The 20,775-nt window shown below is 40.6% G+C and overlaps 1 protein-coding gene across 4 annotated transcripts in view; it reads left to right on the top strand.

The window, feature by feature from the left end:
• GLS (glutaminase) overlaps positions 1 to 20,775 on the top strand; it is a 95,744-nt gene that overhangs the window by 20,416 nt on the left and 54,553 nt on the right. The gene's annotated exons all lie outside the window — the stretch shown is intronic.

A 20,775-nucleotide genomic window follows, 5' to 3' on the forward strand; every position in this document is an offset into this window, starting at 1 on the left:
AAGAATATTTGAAGTTAAAACTAATTGCTTATCTTCGTTCTTTAGAAAATAAAACCTCTCCCAGGAAAGTTTTGGTTAAGGAATGGAATTTTTAAAAGATTGTTGGAGGGGAGGAACCCCAGGATTTTTCACCCTGGGGCATAGCTACTGGACAGTTACCCACATTGACGTCTCGGTCAATTGTCCTTCTGCGTTAGTGATGCCTGCAGGTGCAACGAGAACATTCGCTTTTGTTCCACTTCGAGAGGGTTTGTTAGGGATTGTGTCGAACACCACAACTACAAAAATCGAGCGGTAAGAAACAACCGAACCCATGCAGAAGAAAATACTGATCTCAAACCCACTGCGTAGAGTCGTTCGTGTTTCTACCTACTTTCCCTTTTGTGCTTGGATTCGTCCACTAGCTAGGCGCGTCTTCCGCGGTCGTGCGGTAAGCTATCGCCCTAGATCAATTTTTCTCAACTGCCGGGCCTTTGCTTCAATAATATCGGGCCGCGAGAGGTTATCGTGAACTTTGCGACTTGCAGCCCGATCTGGCAACCACCTAGAAAGATGGCCTTTCGTTTGGGGTTCACCAGCGATAAAGAGGAAATTCTTTCTCGCCGGTGCTATTAAGATATCAAAGCCGCTGACAGGGAACTGCCACCCTTGCAGCCTCCAAATTTGATTTACAACCTGGGGGTCCGTTCTCAAGGTAGGGCCGGAAGGTTGAAGCTTCTTGCAGCCTGGGCTAGCAACTACCTATGTGCACCTTTATCTTCATTAACAAATATATTTAAGTGGAAATATTCTGATTAATTGGAATTTTTTGGTGTCCGAAATTTAACATACGAAATAAAAATCAGCACTTACTAAATTAATTTATTGAAATTATCCAGAGGAAACTAAGAGATTCCACTAACAAAGAACAGCTGCGATAATCTCGGATACATTAAAAGATGGGGAAATGAAAAACTGAGGAACAAAAAGAAAAATTGTATGCTCTGCCTGATATCGGCTGTCACAATATAAAGCATTTTACTTTTCTAATTTAACGATGGCAGTTAACAGGAAGGATCGAGTGAGGTGCTCGATCAGGGACGATTTCTTAGGCCCATACCAAACTTTGTTGTGGTCTTCACGCCTCTACAGTTCAGGTGGCCAAATGCATCCTGATTCGAATCCAGGTTTTGGATCTGGATGCGAGTTCTCAGACCCCAAGAATCAGGTTCCAGATCCAGTACATGTAATGGGTAAGCATTCGCTTTTTTGCCTTCCATACCATAATATGCAGTCACTTTCGAACGGTAATTTTGAATACTGCAATCCAGCACAGTGACGTGTTTGTAATTTCGTTTCGGGGATACTAATGTTGGGTCTTTTCACGTCAGATCGACCAGGGCCTCCAGGTCATGGTTATTTGATTTGGATGAAATTTGGCATGAAGGTTCAATCATGTCTGGAAGGCTTGTATTCCAAACACTAGGTTCCTCCGAGGAATAGTTCTGGAGTTATTGTCTATGGATGAAGGTGGGGCGCAACCGAAAATTTGATCCAAATATGAGAAATGAGCCTCTGAGCTTACTTCAGGACTCAATCACTTTGGAACTATGGATCAAAGCCTAGTGATATTTACACACCAAACAAACCTCTCACCAAGGAACACGTGTATTGCATCAAAATACCCTCAGCTTGTCTACGTTAGCAAATAAAATACCACAAAATATGCCTTAAATAGCCTTACGTGTCAATGTCAAAAAATGCATATTTTGTGTGCCTGCTGTTACAACTGTAATCCAACCAGGAAGGTGGCATTAATTTTCCTAGTAACCCTGATGTGAGCTCAGTATGCAAACATTATGTCGTTTCCATATATATCACCTAATCCATATTATATGTGGTTGAATATGCAAGAAATTGAAAAATCACCGGAAAATGGTGGATTTTTGAAATGGTGTAGCACAAAAGGGACAAGAGATATCCAAACCTAGTTGCATACACTACATAATTAGACCTTCCTCTAATGTGTGTCAAAATTTCAACTTATTGCAAGGCCCTAGTGCACGGTGAAGGTAGACCGTTAAACGCCCAGCGAGTTTACAGTGGGAAGTTTAAAATTGCGCAAGGTTTTCAATGAAGATTTATACCTCCGTAACTACGAATGTTATAGTTAAACATTATAGCTTGTTTCTTTCAGTACAGGCTCAGCTACACGCCTCTTGTTGAAAAGATCGAATTTGCACTAACCAAATAGAAGAAGAAGAAGACGAAAGTTAATAATCTTATTTTTTCTTTACAATATTTCAATTTCGTCGGACCCCCACGTAGGCAACGCCAGGACGTGAGAGTTCAAAACATTTCCTGCGTATTGCCTCATATGTACTGTATTTCATTCTCGTGGCAAGAATGGCGGACTTGCTTCTGATACTTTCGGGAAAAAAAATGTAATTTTTAATGTAAAAGCAGTAAATTTTTTGGGGGGCAAATTGCACTCACTCCCCCTCAAATATATTTAGAATCAAATTGAACTTTACTAAATACTCTTTGTGTAGCACTCAAGACATGTATCTCTTAACATTGCCTGAATCGCAATGTGCTCCAAAAGTCGATGAAACCAAATGTGACTTATTTCATCTCAGCGTTTATTGTTTAGAAACATGTATTGTAACAGATGACCACCTTTTTGTAACAACCACAAAATTGGGCTTTAACCTCGCAAACAATCCCTAAAAAGAAAGTAGACGATTATTTACAGTTCTTTAGACATACATTAATAGGGTGAATTGAAAATCATAGGACACCGTTTTATTTCTGAAAAGGAATGGATAATTAAATATCCGAGTACCACAGATAAAAAGGTGTGACGGGACCTATCTTCCAAGATAGAACTCCAGCATATCCACCGTACTGAAATCCGCCATCTTGGGTCCATATTAGTTCTTTTCAAAAGTGAAGGTTGTCATTGATGTACAAATCAGGCAAGGATTTTTGTCCCTCAGAAATTCTATTCTGCAATCAACTTTGCCATATGTGGTGTGTTTAAACGTTATTATTTTGTCTCATCCCGCTAGGAGCATTCGGTGTCTAGTGGCATGAATGCCCGATGTCAGTCGTATAGGATTCAACTGATCGCTAATTCCTTCTGTTTCCCAGCTGCCAAATGAAAATGTCAGCAGTATTCCTCAAAAGGACCACGTGTTATGTATCTATGTGATGTGTTCAGTACGCTACTCCTTGTGTGGCTGAGCACAGAGCATAATGCACTCGTTATGCACCCGCACAAGAATATCTGGATATACGAGGCGCATCCAGAAAGTAAGTTTCCCTATTTTTTCCCCGTGAAAGTAAACATAATGAGCCGTGTAAATTGCGCATGCGCAGCAGAGCTAAGACGTACAATCATATGCCAGGCGGACAGATCCCGCCCGGCGCCAGTAGCGAGACAGCAGTGGTCCGAAGTGGAAGCTCGTATTCCTTCTCCCGCCGCATGCCAGTAGCGAGGCAGCAGTAGTGGTCCGAAATGGAAGCTCGTATTCCTTCTCCCGCCGCATGCGAGGTTCTGTCGGTGATAAAGTTCCTGAATGCACAAAGCATTGCGCCAATTGACATTCATCGTCAGCTCTGTGAGGTCTATGGGCCGAACATTATGAGTAAGCAGAAGGTGCGTCGCTGGTGTTGGCAGTTTTCGGAATGTCGTCAAAGTGTCCATGATGAAGAGCGCAGTGGGCGTCCGTCCCTCATCACTGATGATCTGGTTGAGCTGGCGCGGCAGCGCATCGTAGAGAACCGTCGCTTCCCGGTTACGGAGTTGAGTAGCCTTTTTCCGCAGATATCGCAATCCGTGTTGCATGAGATTGTCACGCAGCGTCTGCTGTTCAAAAAATTGTGTGCCAGGTGGGTGCCGAAAAACCTGACACCCGAACACAAAATGAAACGTTCAGGAGCAGCACTGACATTCCTGCAACGGTACCATGATGACGGCGATGATTTCCTCGACAGGATCGTCACGGGCGATGAGACGTGGATTTCGCACTTTACCCCGGAAACCAAGCAGCAGTCAATGCATTGGCGGCATAGTGGATCTCCGGTCAAGAAGAAATTCAAACAGACGCTGTCGGTACAGAAAGTGATGTGCACCGTGTTTTGGGACAGGAAGGGCATTTTGCTCATTGACTTCCTCCCCAGAGGTGAAACGGTGAATGCTGACCATTACTGTGAAACACTAAGGACATTGCGACGTGCCATTCAAAACAAGAGGCGTGGCATGCTTACTGCAGGTGTTGTGCTCCTCCATGACAATGCTCGTCCACATACGGCTCGGCGCACAGCAGCTGTTTTGACGGAATTTGGCTGGGAATTGTTTGATCATCCACCTTACAGTCCTGATCTGGCTCCCAGCGATTTTCACGTTTTCTTGCACCTCAAGAAATTTCTGTCCTCCGGTGAGCGTTTTGGCAACGACGAAGAGCTGAAGACGTCTGTCACACGCTGGTTCCATTCACAGGCGGCAGAGTTCTACGACAGTGGGATCCAAAAGTTGATACCACGATACGACAAGTGTCTCAATTCTGGTGGTTGCTATGTTGAAAAATAGCTGAACCTTTGCTGTACCTGTTGCCAATAAATGATTTCCTGAAACTGTGTTGGTTTTTTTTTTTAAAAAATAGGGAAACTTACTTTCTGGATGCGCCTCGTATTATGTTACAGGTCTCCAGGGTGCGTTCCTGCAAGTGATCTTTGTCGCGGATTTTCAGATTTCAGATGTTCCACAGTTAGAAAGCAGGGGATTAGGACGGGTGATCTGGATGTCCATTCTTCTGGACAATGCCAACCAATCCAATGACCAGGTAATTCATATCGACGCATTGACGAACATTTGCTCCATACTATGATGGAACTTCATTATGTTGGAAATAACAGGGGAAACTGCCATGTGCACTACAGCCGGGAAGAAATAACCTGGCAGTAACGTCACTCCCTGCTAAGTCAGCGTTGCCAACTACTATGAAAGGAACCATAGCACGAGTAAGAGTACGAGCAGCAAGAATCGCGGTGCAAACTACCAATCTTCAATTTAATGTTAGCACTGCTAGATGTTTATTTTATGTTTGTTTATTTTAATTATTTCATATAATTCGGCTTTCAGCAAACCTTCTGCATGCGGAATATTGTGAGATGATAGCCACGACTTCATTTCATCCTTCTGCTGTTTGATGTTGGGATTTTTTTCAGTAACTTGTTGTGGTATGGAGGATTGTCACACACAATAACAAGTTTGGGGGCAGATTGGAAAGAAGCTGTTCTTCGAACCACAACATAAAATGGTTAGCGTTCATCTCCCCATGATAGTCACCAGAAGTTGTTTTTGAAAGGAACACTAACTTCGGCCCTCCACAAATCCACTTTCACCACCGGCATGCACAATAATAAACCTGGGACCCTTTCCTGTTGGCACTTTTAACCCCCTTCCCCGAATCTTTGGAATCCAGCCAAACTTTGGGGACAGTGTGGTGTGTGTTCACGAAACTTTCATCCATATAAATGAAAGACCGGCGGTTTGCTCTGTGCGCAGTTCTTTAACTTCACGCAAAAATGATCGCCGCAACGCAACGATGCTGTTTCGTTCAAGGAGTAGCTTCCTGCTGTTTACGCTGTGCTTTTTTAAATCTGAATCCTGATTTTCTTATGATCATACGCAACGACCAACGCGAAACCTTAAAATTAACATTTTCTTGCAGTTCCTTCATCAGTTTATGTATGGTGACAACAATGCCTTTCGTGTATTAAACAATGGATTGTTTGGCGCACGACTGCTTCATCAAAAGAATCCAGATTTGTGACACGTTGCTGGGCGTTCGGTCGGTTTTTGCCCGCCGTTGAAAAAGATTTCCCGCTCGCAATCGCAACACTTTTGTGTTTTTTTCTTCAAAATTCTCCACACAGATCTTTCACTGACACCTGTCGCCACGGGCGTTCTGTGAACAGCTGTGGTTTTGTTTTCATCGCAATCAAAGTACTTATACACATTGAAAACTATTTCTCTTGTATCGCTGTGCAAGGGCTTACCTTTCTTTACTCCACTGCTCATTGTACAACAATGACAAAACCAACCAAAAAACCCTCCCTAACAAAGAAACAAAATAGCCTGCAATCCCTCGCTCGTAGCTGCGGTTTGTTAGACTAATTAGCAGTGTGGGGGTTTGCACGCCTGCATCACCCCTCTCGGAATGATTTCGATTGGTTTGCACGCCACCTTGTCGTCTGCTCTAGCGAATGAGCCTTCGCTTCTGGAAGGAGAGGTGAAGGTGGGAGATGACGTCACTGCCAAGCTATTTCTTCTGCGCTGTAAGAATTGAAGAGAAAACTGTCTTCTGCAGCAATTCCAGCTAGCGCTGTGCATTTAGGGTGAGTATGGGTGCCGCGAGGACCACCTGCAGCAAGGAATCCTGGAGGCCTACAACATAAGTCATTTCTCCAGATGTTTTGGTGCATAACGGCTAGGCAAAGTGCCTTCAACGAGCATAATGGGTAACATACTGGACACACAAAATAGTAGCACATCATGTGGTCACTTGGATGTAGTAGTTTCAAATTTTTGAGCTAATAACTTTCGTACCACACCACATATGGTAAAACAAATCTAATTGCAGGAAATGAAATTATGTGGTAAAAAAATGGCCCGATTTGATATATCGTATGAGAGTCACATTATGATATGTATCCTTTCCAATTGAAAAAAAAATCAAATCCAATATACAATGTACATAAGATTGCAGACTTCAATATGGCGGCTATTGTGTACTTCTATCTTGGAAGGTAGGTCCCATCACACCTTTATGCCTGTGGTACTCGAATATTTAATTATCCATTCCTTTTCTGAAAAGAAAGGGTGTCCTATGATTTTCAATTCACCCTATTAATGTATGTCTAAAGAACTGTAAATAATCGTCTACTTCCTTTCTAGTGATTTTTTGCGAGGTTAAAGCCCAATTTTGTGGTTGTTACAAAAAGGTGGTCATCTGTTCCAATACATGTTTCTAAACAATGAACGCTGAGATGAAGTAAAAAGTAAAGGGCTCCCCTGTGCTTAGCACCACGCCATGAAAGCTTATAGGGGGTGTGGGGTAACGCCCACACTTTCTTGATCCGGTCGTGAGTGGGGGTGATGTGATCAGCATCACGCCCCTCACCGCTTTAACCTCCAGCGTTTCCCCCAGGTACCCATTCGACGCTGGGTGGGCGCCGGGGCCGCTTCAAACGTTAGAAAAGTTCCCGGATTCGAGCCGGCCGGGGATCGAACCCGGGACCTTTAGCATGGTAGTCAGACGCGTCACCGACTGAGCCACCGCGGCCGAAATACACACATTTGGTTTCTTCGACTTTTGGAGCATTCTGCGATTCAGGCAATGTTAAGAGATACATGTCTTTGAGTGCTACGCATCCTATTAGTATAGCTCAATTTGATTCTGAATATATTTGGGGTGTGGAGTGGGTGCAATTTGCCCCCCAAAAAATTTACTGCTTTTACATTAAAAATTATATTTTTTCTCCGGAAGTATCAGAAGTAAGTCCGCAATTCTTGCCACGAGAATGAAACACATATCCGGAAATATGCAGGTTCCGTTTTGAACCATCATGTTCCGGCGTTGCCTACGTAGGGACCTGATGAAATTTAAATTTCGTAAAAATATAGTTTTATTTAACTTCCGTCTTCTTCTACTTGATAAATGAAAATTAAGTTTATTCGACCATGGGCGTATTGTCTAGTGTGTACGAAAGAAAACGAGATATAAGCTATAACTCTAGGATTGATAGTTTCTGAGATAACAATTTTTGGAATTTTGAATTTCTCGTTAAAAATCATGGCTTTTATATTAGAAAATATTTTTCTACGAAAGTGTCATAAGTAAGTGCACAATTCTTCCTACGAGAATGAAATACAAATTAGGCAATACACAGGAACGGTTTTGAACTCTCACGTCCTGGCGTTGCCTACGTGGGCCCCGACGAAATTGAAATTTGTAAAGAAAAAAATAAGATTATTAACTTTCGTCTTCTTCTATTTGGTTAGTGCAAATTCGATCTTTTCAACAAGAGGCGTGTAGCTGAGACTGTACTGAAAGAAACAAGCTATTATTTTTAACTATAACATTCGTAGTTACGGAGCTATAAATCTTCATTTGAAACCTTGCGCAATTTTAAACTTCCCACTGAAAACTCGCTGGGCGTTTAAGGGTCTGGGTTTGGATTTCTCTTGTCCATTTTGTGCTACACCATTTAAAAAAATCCACGATTTTCCGGTGATTTTTCAATTTCTTGCATATTCAACCACATATAATGTGGATTGGGTGATATATATGGAAACGACATAATGTGTGCATACTGAGCTCACATCAGGGTTACTAGGAAAATTAATGCCACCTTCTTGGTTGGATTACAGTTGTAACAGCAGGTACTCAAAATATGCATTTTTTGACATTGACACGTAAGGCTATTTAAGGCATATTTTGGGGCATTTTATTTACTAACGTAAACAAGCTGAGGGTATTTTGATGCAATACACGTGTTCCTTGGTGAGAGGTTTGTTTGGTGTGTAAATATCACTAGGCTTTGATCAATAGTTGCAAAGTTATTGAGTCCTGAAGTAAGCTCAGAGGCTCATTTCTCATATTTGGATCAAATTTTCGGTTGCGCACCACCTTCTTCCACAGACTATAACTCCAGAACTATTCCTCGGAGGAACCTAGTGTTTGGAATACAAGCCTTCCAGACATGATTGAACCTTTATGCCAAATTTCATCCAAATCAAAAAAACCATGACCTGAAAACTTTTCTGAAATTGGTCGATTTGACATTGAATGACCCTGTTCTTAATATTTTTAAGCAGTGCAATCGGATACATTTTTACACCTGTAAATTCAGAATATTAGGGTTGAATTTTACAAAATCAAATTTTTTGGTCATCAGGTGACGGCAACTTTTAGAACGTATGATGCAATTTCCAACACCATAATCCCCTTCAAGTGCGCTTTTCATCAAACATATTCACTGACTAAACGCTGTACGCTCTCCCCATGCATAAACGTATCCAGGGTACTAAGGGGGAATCAATACCGAGGAAACATTATTAATGCGAAGTAAATAAATTACATTCTGCATTTATTAAAAAGAAAGATCTCGAAGATTCTTTCCTGAGTATGGTATTGAGACGCTTTAAAAAACGAGACTAAGTGTACGAGATTTACGTAAAGTCTTAAAATACTATACCAAAACCAAATTTACTTCACAATGTGACTTCTTCAAATACACAAAGCCGATATCTATCTCCGTATTTATGTGTGATATATTTTATTTATAGTAATTAGAAAGTCAATGCAGTAGTGGAAATTGTAAACCTGTGCTGCGTGGTTGCATATATTCAGCATGAACTTTCGTCTTTTGGGAGTTCTTATCGTCGAAACGAGGCGTCAGAGAAACTTCGTTAAGAATAATTGTTCACATTAATGAACTCTATACGCTCGACGATGACCACCGTAGCGGAGTGGATATCACAGCACGCTACGACACCAGGGGTCCCGAGTTTGAATCCCGGCCTGGGCAAGGGTGTTCTTTGTGCGTCTCTTCATCATATCTCCATTCATTCTCATCGTCGCGATTAGCCAAAAGTGTCAGAAAAACGACGCCAAATAACAAAACTCCATAAATTAAATGAGATATATATTTTTGTAAAAAATGCGAGACGAGTGTTTATAAATCGAGAGGAGGCCGAGAATGAGGCACGTATGTGCAATTTGAGACGAGGCCGAGACTACAAAGTCTCGTCTCGATACAATGCCCTACTGATATCCCCTCATCGACCATTTCGGTTCACCTTTGAACCAACGATAATAATTATGCTGTCGTGAATAAACAAACAACACTTAATCCATCTTTATCTTTTATCAGCAGAAACGAAAGTGAAACATTGCAATAAATCAATTACTGAGAAAGGAACCTGTCACGAAAAATATATTTTTACCCGTCGTCAACCAATTTTGCAAAAATCGATGTGCAACTTGAAAGCAATTCATTGCGGTAGATTTCAATCATTCATGTTTGCCAAAGTTATCAGCATTGACCGAGCAGCACAGTCACAATATTCCAGATGGTGACTAACGATATCTACAGTATCTACATCCCACGATTTAGCAATAATCTGCTTGTCACACGCGCTTAAATTGAAAGATCGTGCGTACTATATGAAGAGTGCTTATGTGCGTCACCCGACCCGTTTACGTATCGACTCGTCCCCCTTTGTCATTGAAATCAGTCACTTACCGCTTTCAAGTATACCGAATGACTTTGCTAAGTCCATTTGCGACATCGCTTTTGTACATAGCCCATGCGAGAGCAAATGAACGAGGGCATACCGTATGGCAGGCACGTATCCAGGAATCCCTTTCGGTGAAAGGGGGGGGGGGCTGAACACGATATTTTTAAGGGTATACATAACATAGAACCTCACAATTGTATGTTAAAGGCCAGTGGTGCCGATTTGGTTTCCAAACGGGGTGGGGGGTTGCAAGGAAAGTTTACTTTCTCTTGATAGACAAGGCTTAGCATTAAGAAGTCATAGTGTGGAGACAAAAAAAAAATGGGGAGCAACTATCCCCTAAATCGTCGCCACTGTTTCAGGCTGCCATTTTAATCCGAATGTGAAACGGGACGTTTTTTTCCACTCGACTCCTCTGTTGCAATGTATTAACATTGCGTGCCGGAACCATCTGAGTATATGTGTTTGTCCATTTCTTCTCAACAGGCATCAAAACATTTATGGTGTCTTTGAGTGGTTTTACGAAGCTGTTAGACATGCACGGGATGGACAATCCACCCTACAACGCGAGATTCAGACTGTGGGCTACGAACTGGACGCAGACAGTTCTCGAATATATCTCTCTGATCCGAGCCTGAACACCACTAATGTGTCTTGTCCTCCCATGTTTGCAGTTCTTATAAAAGCCAAAACTTACCAAATTGTTCATATTTAGGCCTAAGCACTCACAATCATTCAAAATTGTCTGTCACAGCTTAGGCAGTTTTATTTATTATTTATTTATTTATTTAGCAAAAGATCTTTAACAGAACCAATAGTTCCAATTACAAAGGATCATATTAAAACATTTATAATAAAGATTAAATATACATTTAAAAAATTTAAAAAATATAAATTGTCATATAATCGGCACGAGACAAAGGAAAACTTCTCGAATACTATTGGATCGCGAAACAATTAATGCACAGTGAAAACTCTTTCGTTCCCAACACATCTAATGTTTTGTCTCGTTTATATCAGTGACGTGCCCAAGGGAGGGTTGGTGGGGTCAGAACCCCATTTGGCCAATCATTCCTTAAAAAAATAATGTGAAAGACAGGAAAAGATGGCAAAATGAGGACTGACCACCAAAAATAGTATGCATAACCCTACTCCCTTCCGAAAATCCTGACCATGCCACTCTTTGTCTCACACATATTTTTAAAAATCAACTCACCAGAAGTTTTTATCATTTCCTATTGGAAACTTAAGTAAGATGCGTTCTTCCTGCAGGTTTGGATATTATCCGTTCTGGTGATGTCGCCTGCCATCGCACCTAACCTTAACACAGCTCTAATTTTCCATCCTTGTGACTTGGATCTGCAAGACTAAGGAAGATTTCAGATCAAAGATACACGCGACAACATGTTGTTTGGAATAAGCCAATCAAAAGCAACGTTCCACACCCTAGCGACACAAAAGGCCGTACAAACCTACGTTATACTTGTGAAATCCTCAGGTGACATGGTGGGAAGTCTCCCGTAATAGGCCACTGTCATCGTCATCTCGAAGCAGCAGCTTGTGTTGACCACAAGAGTAAAATGTCTCCTCAAGTGGTGAGAATGCCCCCCAGTTTTCTTCTTTCTCCTTTGTTTTCTGTGCTTGTTCGTTATACAGGCAACATATTACGATTTGACATAAACAGGACATGTACTATGTAGACATTTTTGCGAAAAATCAGTCAAAGCCAAGGGTGGCTCGGTGGCTCAGTTGGTAGAGCAATGGCGCGTATGCCAGAGCCTGATTCGAGTCCTGGTAGAGCCTGCAATTTGCGCTAAAATGTTTACATGTGCACCATCTTCTTGCTTTATCGTCTCTTTATGGTAGTTAAGTGTTTGTGTGTGTGTCGAACCCAGTAGGCTTAAACAAAAGTATTTTTGGAGGGGACCGACCGACCGAGACCTTCGATCTCTTCGGCCCTCGACCCGAACTAGCACTACACTGAGGCTGCGGAAGTTCTGCTGTTGTGAATGTCTTCAGCTTTGGACTCGAACTGGAACTCGTAGTAGTAGACTTCCATACTTTACGGTATTTGGTCCTTTTCATTTTAGAATCACTAGATCTTATTCAACTGCCAATGGATACTGACTGATCGACTGTATGAACCGATTCTGTTGTACAGATCAACTGGGAAATTGAAGCTGCGTATTCATATCCTCATTATATTCTCGAACGTTCTGCAGATAAAAATGAGTCGTTAATATCGTGCCAGTAGTTTGACTCCTCCTCTTATTCAAGAACGTTCTCACTCACGCTTTCCAGATATTAGAAATTACATCAAATCGCTTCGTATGGCGCTACCTTTGTACTGCAGCTTCCAAATGCTGACAAGTCTTTATATAGTGCTCAAGTTCGCTGCTACAACACAGAGAGCGCAAGAAAAGTTTACGTGCAATATTATCAACAACAGGGTTATAGAACATTCTCCATCTTACCTTGATAATTATTTATCTCCTTAAATTATTGTCACATTATTCAAGAAGCCAAAAAGCTAATTTAACTAGCGTAAACAGAATAATTTCCTGGGGGAGGGGGAGGTTGGGTGGCTCGAGCCCCCTGATCCCCACCTTGGATACATGCTATTAACAATAACAGGCTTATAGAACATTCTCTGTCTTGCCTCGATACTTATTTATCTTCTTAAATTATCGTTACATTATTTTATTTCACACCACAAGAAACCAAAAACCTCATTTTATCTAGTGTAAACCTAAAACTTCGGGGGCTCTAGCCCTCTAAGCCCCCCCCCCCTTGGTAACGTGCCTGCTGTAGGGCAGCATTGATGGGATCACAATCTCCCCTCCAAATCAACCATTTAGGAAAGCAACATGTGAGGAACCACTGCTAAATGGCAGTGGTGGCTATTAGGGGGATACTTACCCTCACTTTGACACTTTTGCCCCTGCACTATGGCCTCTTAATGCTAACCTTGTCTACCAGAGAAAGTAAACTCCCCCCCCAAAAAAAGTTAAGCAATAACCGCTACCGCTAAAGGATATACAAGGGTCGTTCAAGGTTGACCGGGACTTTTATTTCTGCAGAGGAAATAGGTAGCAGAAGAAACACCAAACTATGTCAGTTTTTCAAAGTATTCTCCGTGCGCGCCGAGGCACCATTGCCATCGTTCTGGCAGCTCCCGAATTCCTTTGGCATAGAAATAACTTGGTTTTTGTCGTAGCCACTGGAGGACATCGCTCCGCAGTGCTTCGTCTGTCGTCAATTTCTTCCCTCCCAGATGGTCTTAAAGGGGTGCAAACAAATGATAATCACTGGGGGCTAAATCCGGACTGTAGGGGGGATGGGGCAGAACTTCCCAGCGCATGTCGGCCAAAGTTGTTGTTGTCACATTGGCCGTGTGAGGGCGGGCATTGTCATGGAGAAGAATGACATTTCCAGACAACATCCCAGGTCTTTTCTTGCGAATGGACTTTCGTACAGCACCACTCAACAATGTGGAGTAATACTGGGCATTAATCGTGCTCCCTTTGTCCAGAAAATCCACATGGATAACGCCCTTCATGTCCCAGAAGATACTTGCCATGATCTTTCCACCGAACGGCTGCATTTTGCTTTTCTTGGGGGGCGGGGAACCTTTATGCTGCCACTCCATGCTGCGTCTTTTGGTCTCTGGGGTTGAATTGTGCAACCATGTTTCATCACACGTGATGATGGATTGCAACAATTCATCACCATCTGCTCGAAACCGATTCAGAAGCTGTTCACAGACCGTCCTGCGTGTCCACTTCTGATCGAATGTCAGCTGGCGGGGAACCCACCTTGCACAGATTTTGCGGAAGCGTAAGTGGTCGTGAATGATTGTCTCAACACTCCCGACACTGATATTCACCTCGGCAGCAATATCCCGCACTGTTACTCGCCGGTTCTCAAGAATCATTTGCTCAACACGTGCGATATTCACTGGTGTGACTGCAGTCGGGCGAATGTGTCCATGCACTTAATTTGTCACCATCTCCCGTCCTTCGCGAGACTGCTCACACCATTCGTACACTCTTGTCCGCGACATCGTTTGTTCACCATACTGTGCTTGCAATCGTCTGAAAATCTCAGCTGGTTTCACTTTCTCCTTCACGAGAAATTTGATTACACACCGCTGCTCCACAGCCACAGCCACACTGCTTGCCGCCATGTTCGCTGCAACTGCTGCGCATGCGCGAAATACGTCATGCCGGGCACTAGTTACTCGCGAAGGAATACATTACGTCACCCGCACGTTTCATCATGATCCGGCTATTCATATCGATTTTTTACGTACGAAAATCCCAGTCAACCTTGAACGACCCTTGTAATTAAGTGCAAGAGGAAATTTCATTTACACAAATTTCTGTGCCTCTTTTTAAATCCGAAATTGGAGTATCTAAATTTACATGAACTTTTACACTTGTCTTCTATGATGTTAGGTAAGCTAATATGCAGTCTGCTCCGGGAGTCTGTGGAGAAACGCTGCACATAACGGTAGAGAAGGGGAGAAAGCAAGTGGGTGGAGCAAAGCAGTGTGCACTGCTGCAAATGGCTGATGGTTGCAGCCACTTTATGCCCTCCATGCACCCACTTTCCCCCTCATGCATTTATTAGTCGAGCCTTCTGGAGTCACTACTTGCACAAATGAGTTCTTTTCTGCTTGCTCCACAGAATCTTGGGAGCAGAGTGTAGCTACCGGTCGCTCAATGCTTCTAAATTGGTTGAATATTCTACATTCAACTTGCAAAATATATTTGAATAAAACCTAATACACTGCCTTTCTTATTGAACAAATTATTTAATTAAATAACAATGGAACTGTTTCCTTATTGGCTTTACCGAGGCCAAGTGACAAATTATGAGAATATCAGAAATTATGAAATTAATTACTGAAATACTTGCTAGTGCAGAAGAATGTTCCAGTTAACCATTCAAAATACAGAAATATATGAAAAATAATCTAACATAGTTATTTTTTGTTATTATTTTATTTTATCTGAGTCATTTCGTTCTGGTTTCCCAGAACTTTCTCAAGCTACTCTAAGACATACATACAAAAACACATCCTCACATGGTTAGTCACTCTACACTTCTAAGGAATGAATGTGTGTCCTTATTTCCTCCTAGGTAAACTGTTTTTTCCTTGCAGGTGTTCCTTACAGCTGGCTGTTTCTCCCCCTCCACCTTCATCCTGTAACCTACTCTTCTTGTCTTCCCTCCCCTCCTCCTTCTAGTGACACTGACCTTCTCTTTCTCCTTTAACTCATCTGGCAAGTTAAAATCTTCCATTTTTGTGCAGAAACACCAGTTTACCTAGGAGGAAATAAGGACACTTCATTCCTTAGAAGTGTAGAGTGACTAGCCATGTGAGGTTGTGTTTTTGTATGTATATCTGTGTTTTTCTATGTATATCTTAGTCAGTAGCGTATGCTGAGACCAAGACCAGGGCTATCTCCAAATATAGTAGTATTTGAATTTTAAATGAAAATCTGTCCGGCAGAAGGGTGGGGGTGTCATCATTCATTTTGGATTATGTTTGTATACATTGAAATCTTAGCATTAAAAACAACAATATTAAGCAATGGACATAAACTATTTCATGGTTATTTATCAAAAGGAGCCATCTATAACATACAATATGTAGGACCTAGTACATGCAAGTATGAAATAATAATTAACTTCTTACCTTACTTGAAGGTAAACTCCATTCTTCTCTCCTTCTGAATGAATTTTTGGGTGACTTTATAGAAGAATGTGTCCTCACATGAATTTCTCAGCTTGATTAGAATAGCTTTCTCAATTGACATTATAGCCAAATTACTAAGCCGGGCTTGTCCCTGTGTTGCTCTGAGATATGTTTTAATTCTCCGAAGAGAAGAAAAACTCCTTTCGATGGTTGCAGTTGTCGATGGAAATGTCAATATTAGTTCTGTTAGTTTGTACACTTCGCTAAATACTATGTCCAAATTATTGAGCTTATTGACTCGACCCAGTCAACCAAAGATATTTTTTGTAGCTCGTCTTGTGAAAATGCCTAATATATACCTTATTTTTGTCTTTCTGATGAACTGTAAGGTCGAGAGAGGCCTACCTGTCTCTACTATTTGCATCCTATCCTCATAAGGAAGCCGTGAGAATGGTGACTTTGAGACAAGTGTGTTGAGTAAATCCATTTTCCCCTTATTTTCACACGCACACGGAACAAAAGCACAGAACAACGCAACACATGTCAAAAACGCAACGGAACAAAATGGCCTTGGTCACTGAAAAATTTTTAAAAAGCATCTCCATCCATGGTGAACACGCTACTTGACACAAGGAACTCGGACACGATAAGTTTGACCATATATCCCCTTTTTGCACTTGCTTTGTGGAAAACACTGACCCGCGTAATTGAAAACACGTGGGGTGGGTGGCAAGTTGCTATGACAACAAGGAATGTTTATGTTGCCATAACGTAACGTATTTCCATTATGGAAGGGTTGACTCGGGCCGAAACCCCACTGCGAGCATGAGGATTTTGACATTTTGACAGCGGGGAGGAGGGTTGCTTGAAACAGAAGTAAACAGGATGGCAACATGGCTGACATCATCAGAATGTCCCATACAGCCACGGATGCCGGCTGTTAACGTTTAAATCCACATTGATAATCACCTATAATTTCATTAGCATATAAGGTTAGTCTTGCTAAAAAAATGTTAGATAATATTTTATATGTTGTTGTAGAGAAGAGAAATTCCACGGTAATTATTGCAGTTCATTTTATCACCTTTTTTAAACACAGGAACAATTATGGATTCTTTCCACTGTTGAGGGATTTCTTCTTTATTCCATATTAAACAAATTAGTTTATGAATTTGACATATTAACAAATTCCCACCATATTTAATTAACTCAGCTGGTATTAAATCAGTGCCAGGTGCTTTGTTATTCTTTAGCCTTTTAATAGCATCTTTAACTTCAGTCAAGTTAGGTTCTGGAACTAAAGGTTCTGCTGTGTGGACTTCATTTACTTCTGATTTATCTCCTACATGAACATTTAAAAGGTCATTAAAGTAGTTATTCCATATATTTAAAATATTGCTTGGGTCATCAAAAAAATTGCCGTTTTTATCTTTACTTTAGGTTGCCACCCCTTTCTAAATTAATTTACACCTTGATATAAATCTCTGATATTTTTATTTTTGCTGTTTGTTTCAATTTCATTAATTTTACTTTTCAAGTGATCTCTTTCTTACTTCTAAATGTGTGGTTAACTTTTCACTTTATTCTATTATAATTGCTTAAATTTGTATCATCAGAGTTATTTAACCACCTAAGTCTAGCCTGATTTCTTATTTCTGTTAGGTTATGACTATAACACCATTAAGCCTTGTTTCCATGGTTATGAAAAACTAAATATGCTGACCAAGGCAGTAATTTATTTTATTAAAAACATAAACTAAACGTAACGTTTCAACCTTCTAGCAAGGTCTTCTTCAGACTCTGTATCAAGTACAAAAGTAACAAGATACAAAAACAGGGCATTATATATACACAAACATTACTCCCTCCAGACTATTTAGAAAGTTGTTTGGAACTTTCTAGCAGGTGACTTTCACTTTCCAACTTTACTTTCACCTAAAAGGCTAAACACAATTACTTCCATATAGAATGTGGTTGGACTTTTAATCTCACGCTCTTTTCCCTTCATTTTTCTTCCTTCTCCTCTCCTCTTTCTCTCTTGTCCTTTCCACTCTTTCTAACATCTTCTTCCATTCTTTCTTTAACTTCAATCCCCCATTCCAGTTCATAGTGTCTTCTTCACCTTTCTTCTCTATTTCCTTGGCTTCCTTCCATTTTCTCACTAGCATTCTCTTCTCCCTTCCTATCTGCTTAGCCTCATCCCACTCTATGTCATGTCCTGTTTCTCTCGTGTGTTTAAATATTGCATTTCTTTCTCTCTTAAGTCGTACATCATCCCTATGTTGTTTCAACCTGTCTTTCAGCCTCTTTTTCGTTTCTCCTATGTACACACTCTGACATTCTTTACATTTCACTTCGTAGATAATCCCTTCCTCTTCCTCTTTCAACTTTCTAAATAGTCTGGAGGGAGTAATGTTTGTGTATATATAATGCACTGTTTTTGTATCTTGTTACTTTTGTACTTGATAGAGAGTCTGAAGAAGACCTTGCTAGAAGGTTGAAACGTTACGTTTAGTTTATGTTTTTAATAAAATAAATTACTGCCTTGGTCAGCATATTTAGTTTTTCATAGGTTATGACGTTCATTATCAAACCATGGCTTACTTTTTTTTTGGTTTATGGTATCCTATACTTTCTTTAGCTGCTGATTCTATTGCATTACGTATGTGCTCCCAATTCTTATTTACGTCTGTTTCATTTACATTTTCATCATCATTTAAATCCTGCAAAATATCGAATCTATCTGACAGTTTAATTTGGTAATCTTTCTTAATTCTATCATCAGCAAATTTTCCTGTATTAAATTTTAGAGCTTTTACATTTTGTTGCTTATGATTTATCACCGAGGGTCTTTCTCTTAAAAGTCCTTTACAGTGACAAGTGATGGAAAATTGACTAACCAATCGTGTTCCACACAGCACACCACACCATTAACTTAACAGCACTAACCATTCAGCTTTGATCTGTCAAAAATGGGTTATCAGATAAAAAGCATCAAATATTCTGTTTATGAACTTCCTTATGAACATAAACATTAGCCTTGTCACTGTGAAGGATTTTTCATTTAATGGAAGCGTCACACTGTAATTGTTCGCGACAACCATTCATAATGCACAGCTTTTCATGGATGTATCCGATTAAAATCTTGTACAATGGCATGCGAACTTCTCTCCCTAGACGTCACTTTGATATCGATGCATTACCAATGCGCTTAACAAATTTTAAGGCATTTTTGTAACACCTCGAAAAGGAGCAATTTGGTACAAGAATCCAGTCATAACTTTTTACTGGTTAAGAAAAACCTTCACCATTTCTTTTCTCGTGAAATTCTAGCCTGATTTGATATATCATATCACCCCCTTCCCATTTAAAATTCTGAAGTTGAATTCAAGATGGCCGCCGACCGTGCGGGTGGCATCAATGTGGTTCCCCCTTGGCCTGGCAACGATTGGTCATCACCATTTCTTGTTGCGCGCTGCAGTGGTGTTTAGTGACTTTTTGAGCCACCCTGTATATTTGTGTGAAATAATGCATTCCTTAATGCTTAAGCTAATGTACCCTTCTTGTTTATGTGGCCAACATAGGCAGTGCTAGTATCTGGGCCAACGAAGCTTACTGTGAGGGGTGCGATGTGTGCATCATCAAAAGGAAAACATCAGTTATATACCTGAGCAGGGGGCGCCAACTTGTCAAAATTATTGGGGGGGAGCTCTGATCACTGAAATAAATGAATGAATGACTCACTCCCTCCCTTTTTTAAAAATAAAAATTACGTCTTCGTATAGCAGTTTTTAAGCAGCTATTATATTCCTCATGCAAGTGAAATGTAACATGAAAAACGTGTGTCTGCTCATTTGTTTTTTAGATAACAATTAACATTTTTATTTAAAAGTAGGCTATGTATTTACATTAAGAGGCCAACATAACAGTTTTATACCGGCCTCGGTAGCCATGTGTGTTGGGTGGTCGGCTCAACTCACTTTGATCCGGAGGTCTCGGGTTCGAGTCCCGGCGAGGGCATGGGTGTGTTTTAATGTCCGCAACAGACTTGTAAAGAAAGGACATGTGATGGGTGCAAAGAACCTTAGTTTTGATGTACCCATAAAAATAGCTAATATTTACAATATTTAACAGTTTTATTTATTTATTTACATAAATGCTAACACAAATCGCAGGCAAATAGTTTTACTTTTTTGTTCTTGCTACAATATTTTACTTTTTAAATTTAATTTTGCAATAATAAATAAACACATAGCACGCCGTGCTTTAGCAATAATGCCTTTGATCATAGCCGTTCCCGCTTTCGCAATACAGACTTTTCATAAGCTTTCCTTGTGTACTTTACTGCAAGCCAGTGTTAAATAAACTCAAAGACTTTAGAATTATTTTCCCCTTATTCTTTGGACTAGAGAAGAGATTTCGAGGATAACTTAATATCGTACATATCAATATTGCCTGAAAGTTGTGTTTACGACCTCAAATTGTTCAGAATTCACTAAACATACTGGTATAATTGTCATATCACCTCGTTATTTTGAAACTCTTTTTAGTAAAAATGTTAACAATACTCATAATTATATACTTAGTATATAGTAATAAGTCATGTGTTTTGCTGTCTCCGTTCATAGCCTCCCCCCCAAAGTTGATGGTTTAGTGGTCTCAGCCCCCCAAATTTGATGGTCTAGAACATTTCAAATGTGTGTTTAAAGTTAAGTTCACGTTGCACAATTCAGAGTAAACTTTATAAGAGAAGCAAAATAATACATTAGATCCTCTTAAG

The sequence above is a fragment of the Lepisma saccharinum genome, chromosome 8, assembly GCF_977018435.1.
Source record: "Lepisma saccharinum chromosome 8, izLepSacc3.1, whole genome shotgun sequence".
Taxonomy (NCBI): Eukaryota; Metazoa; Arthropoda; class Insecta; order Zygentoma; family Lepismatidae; genus Lepisma; species Lepisma saccharinum.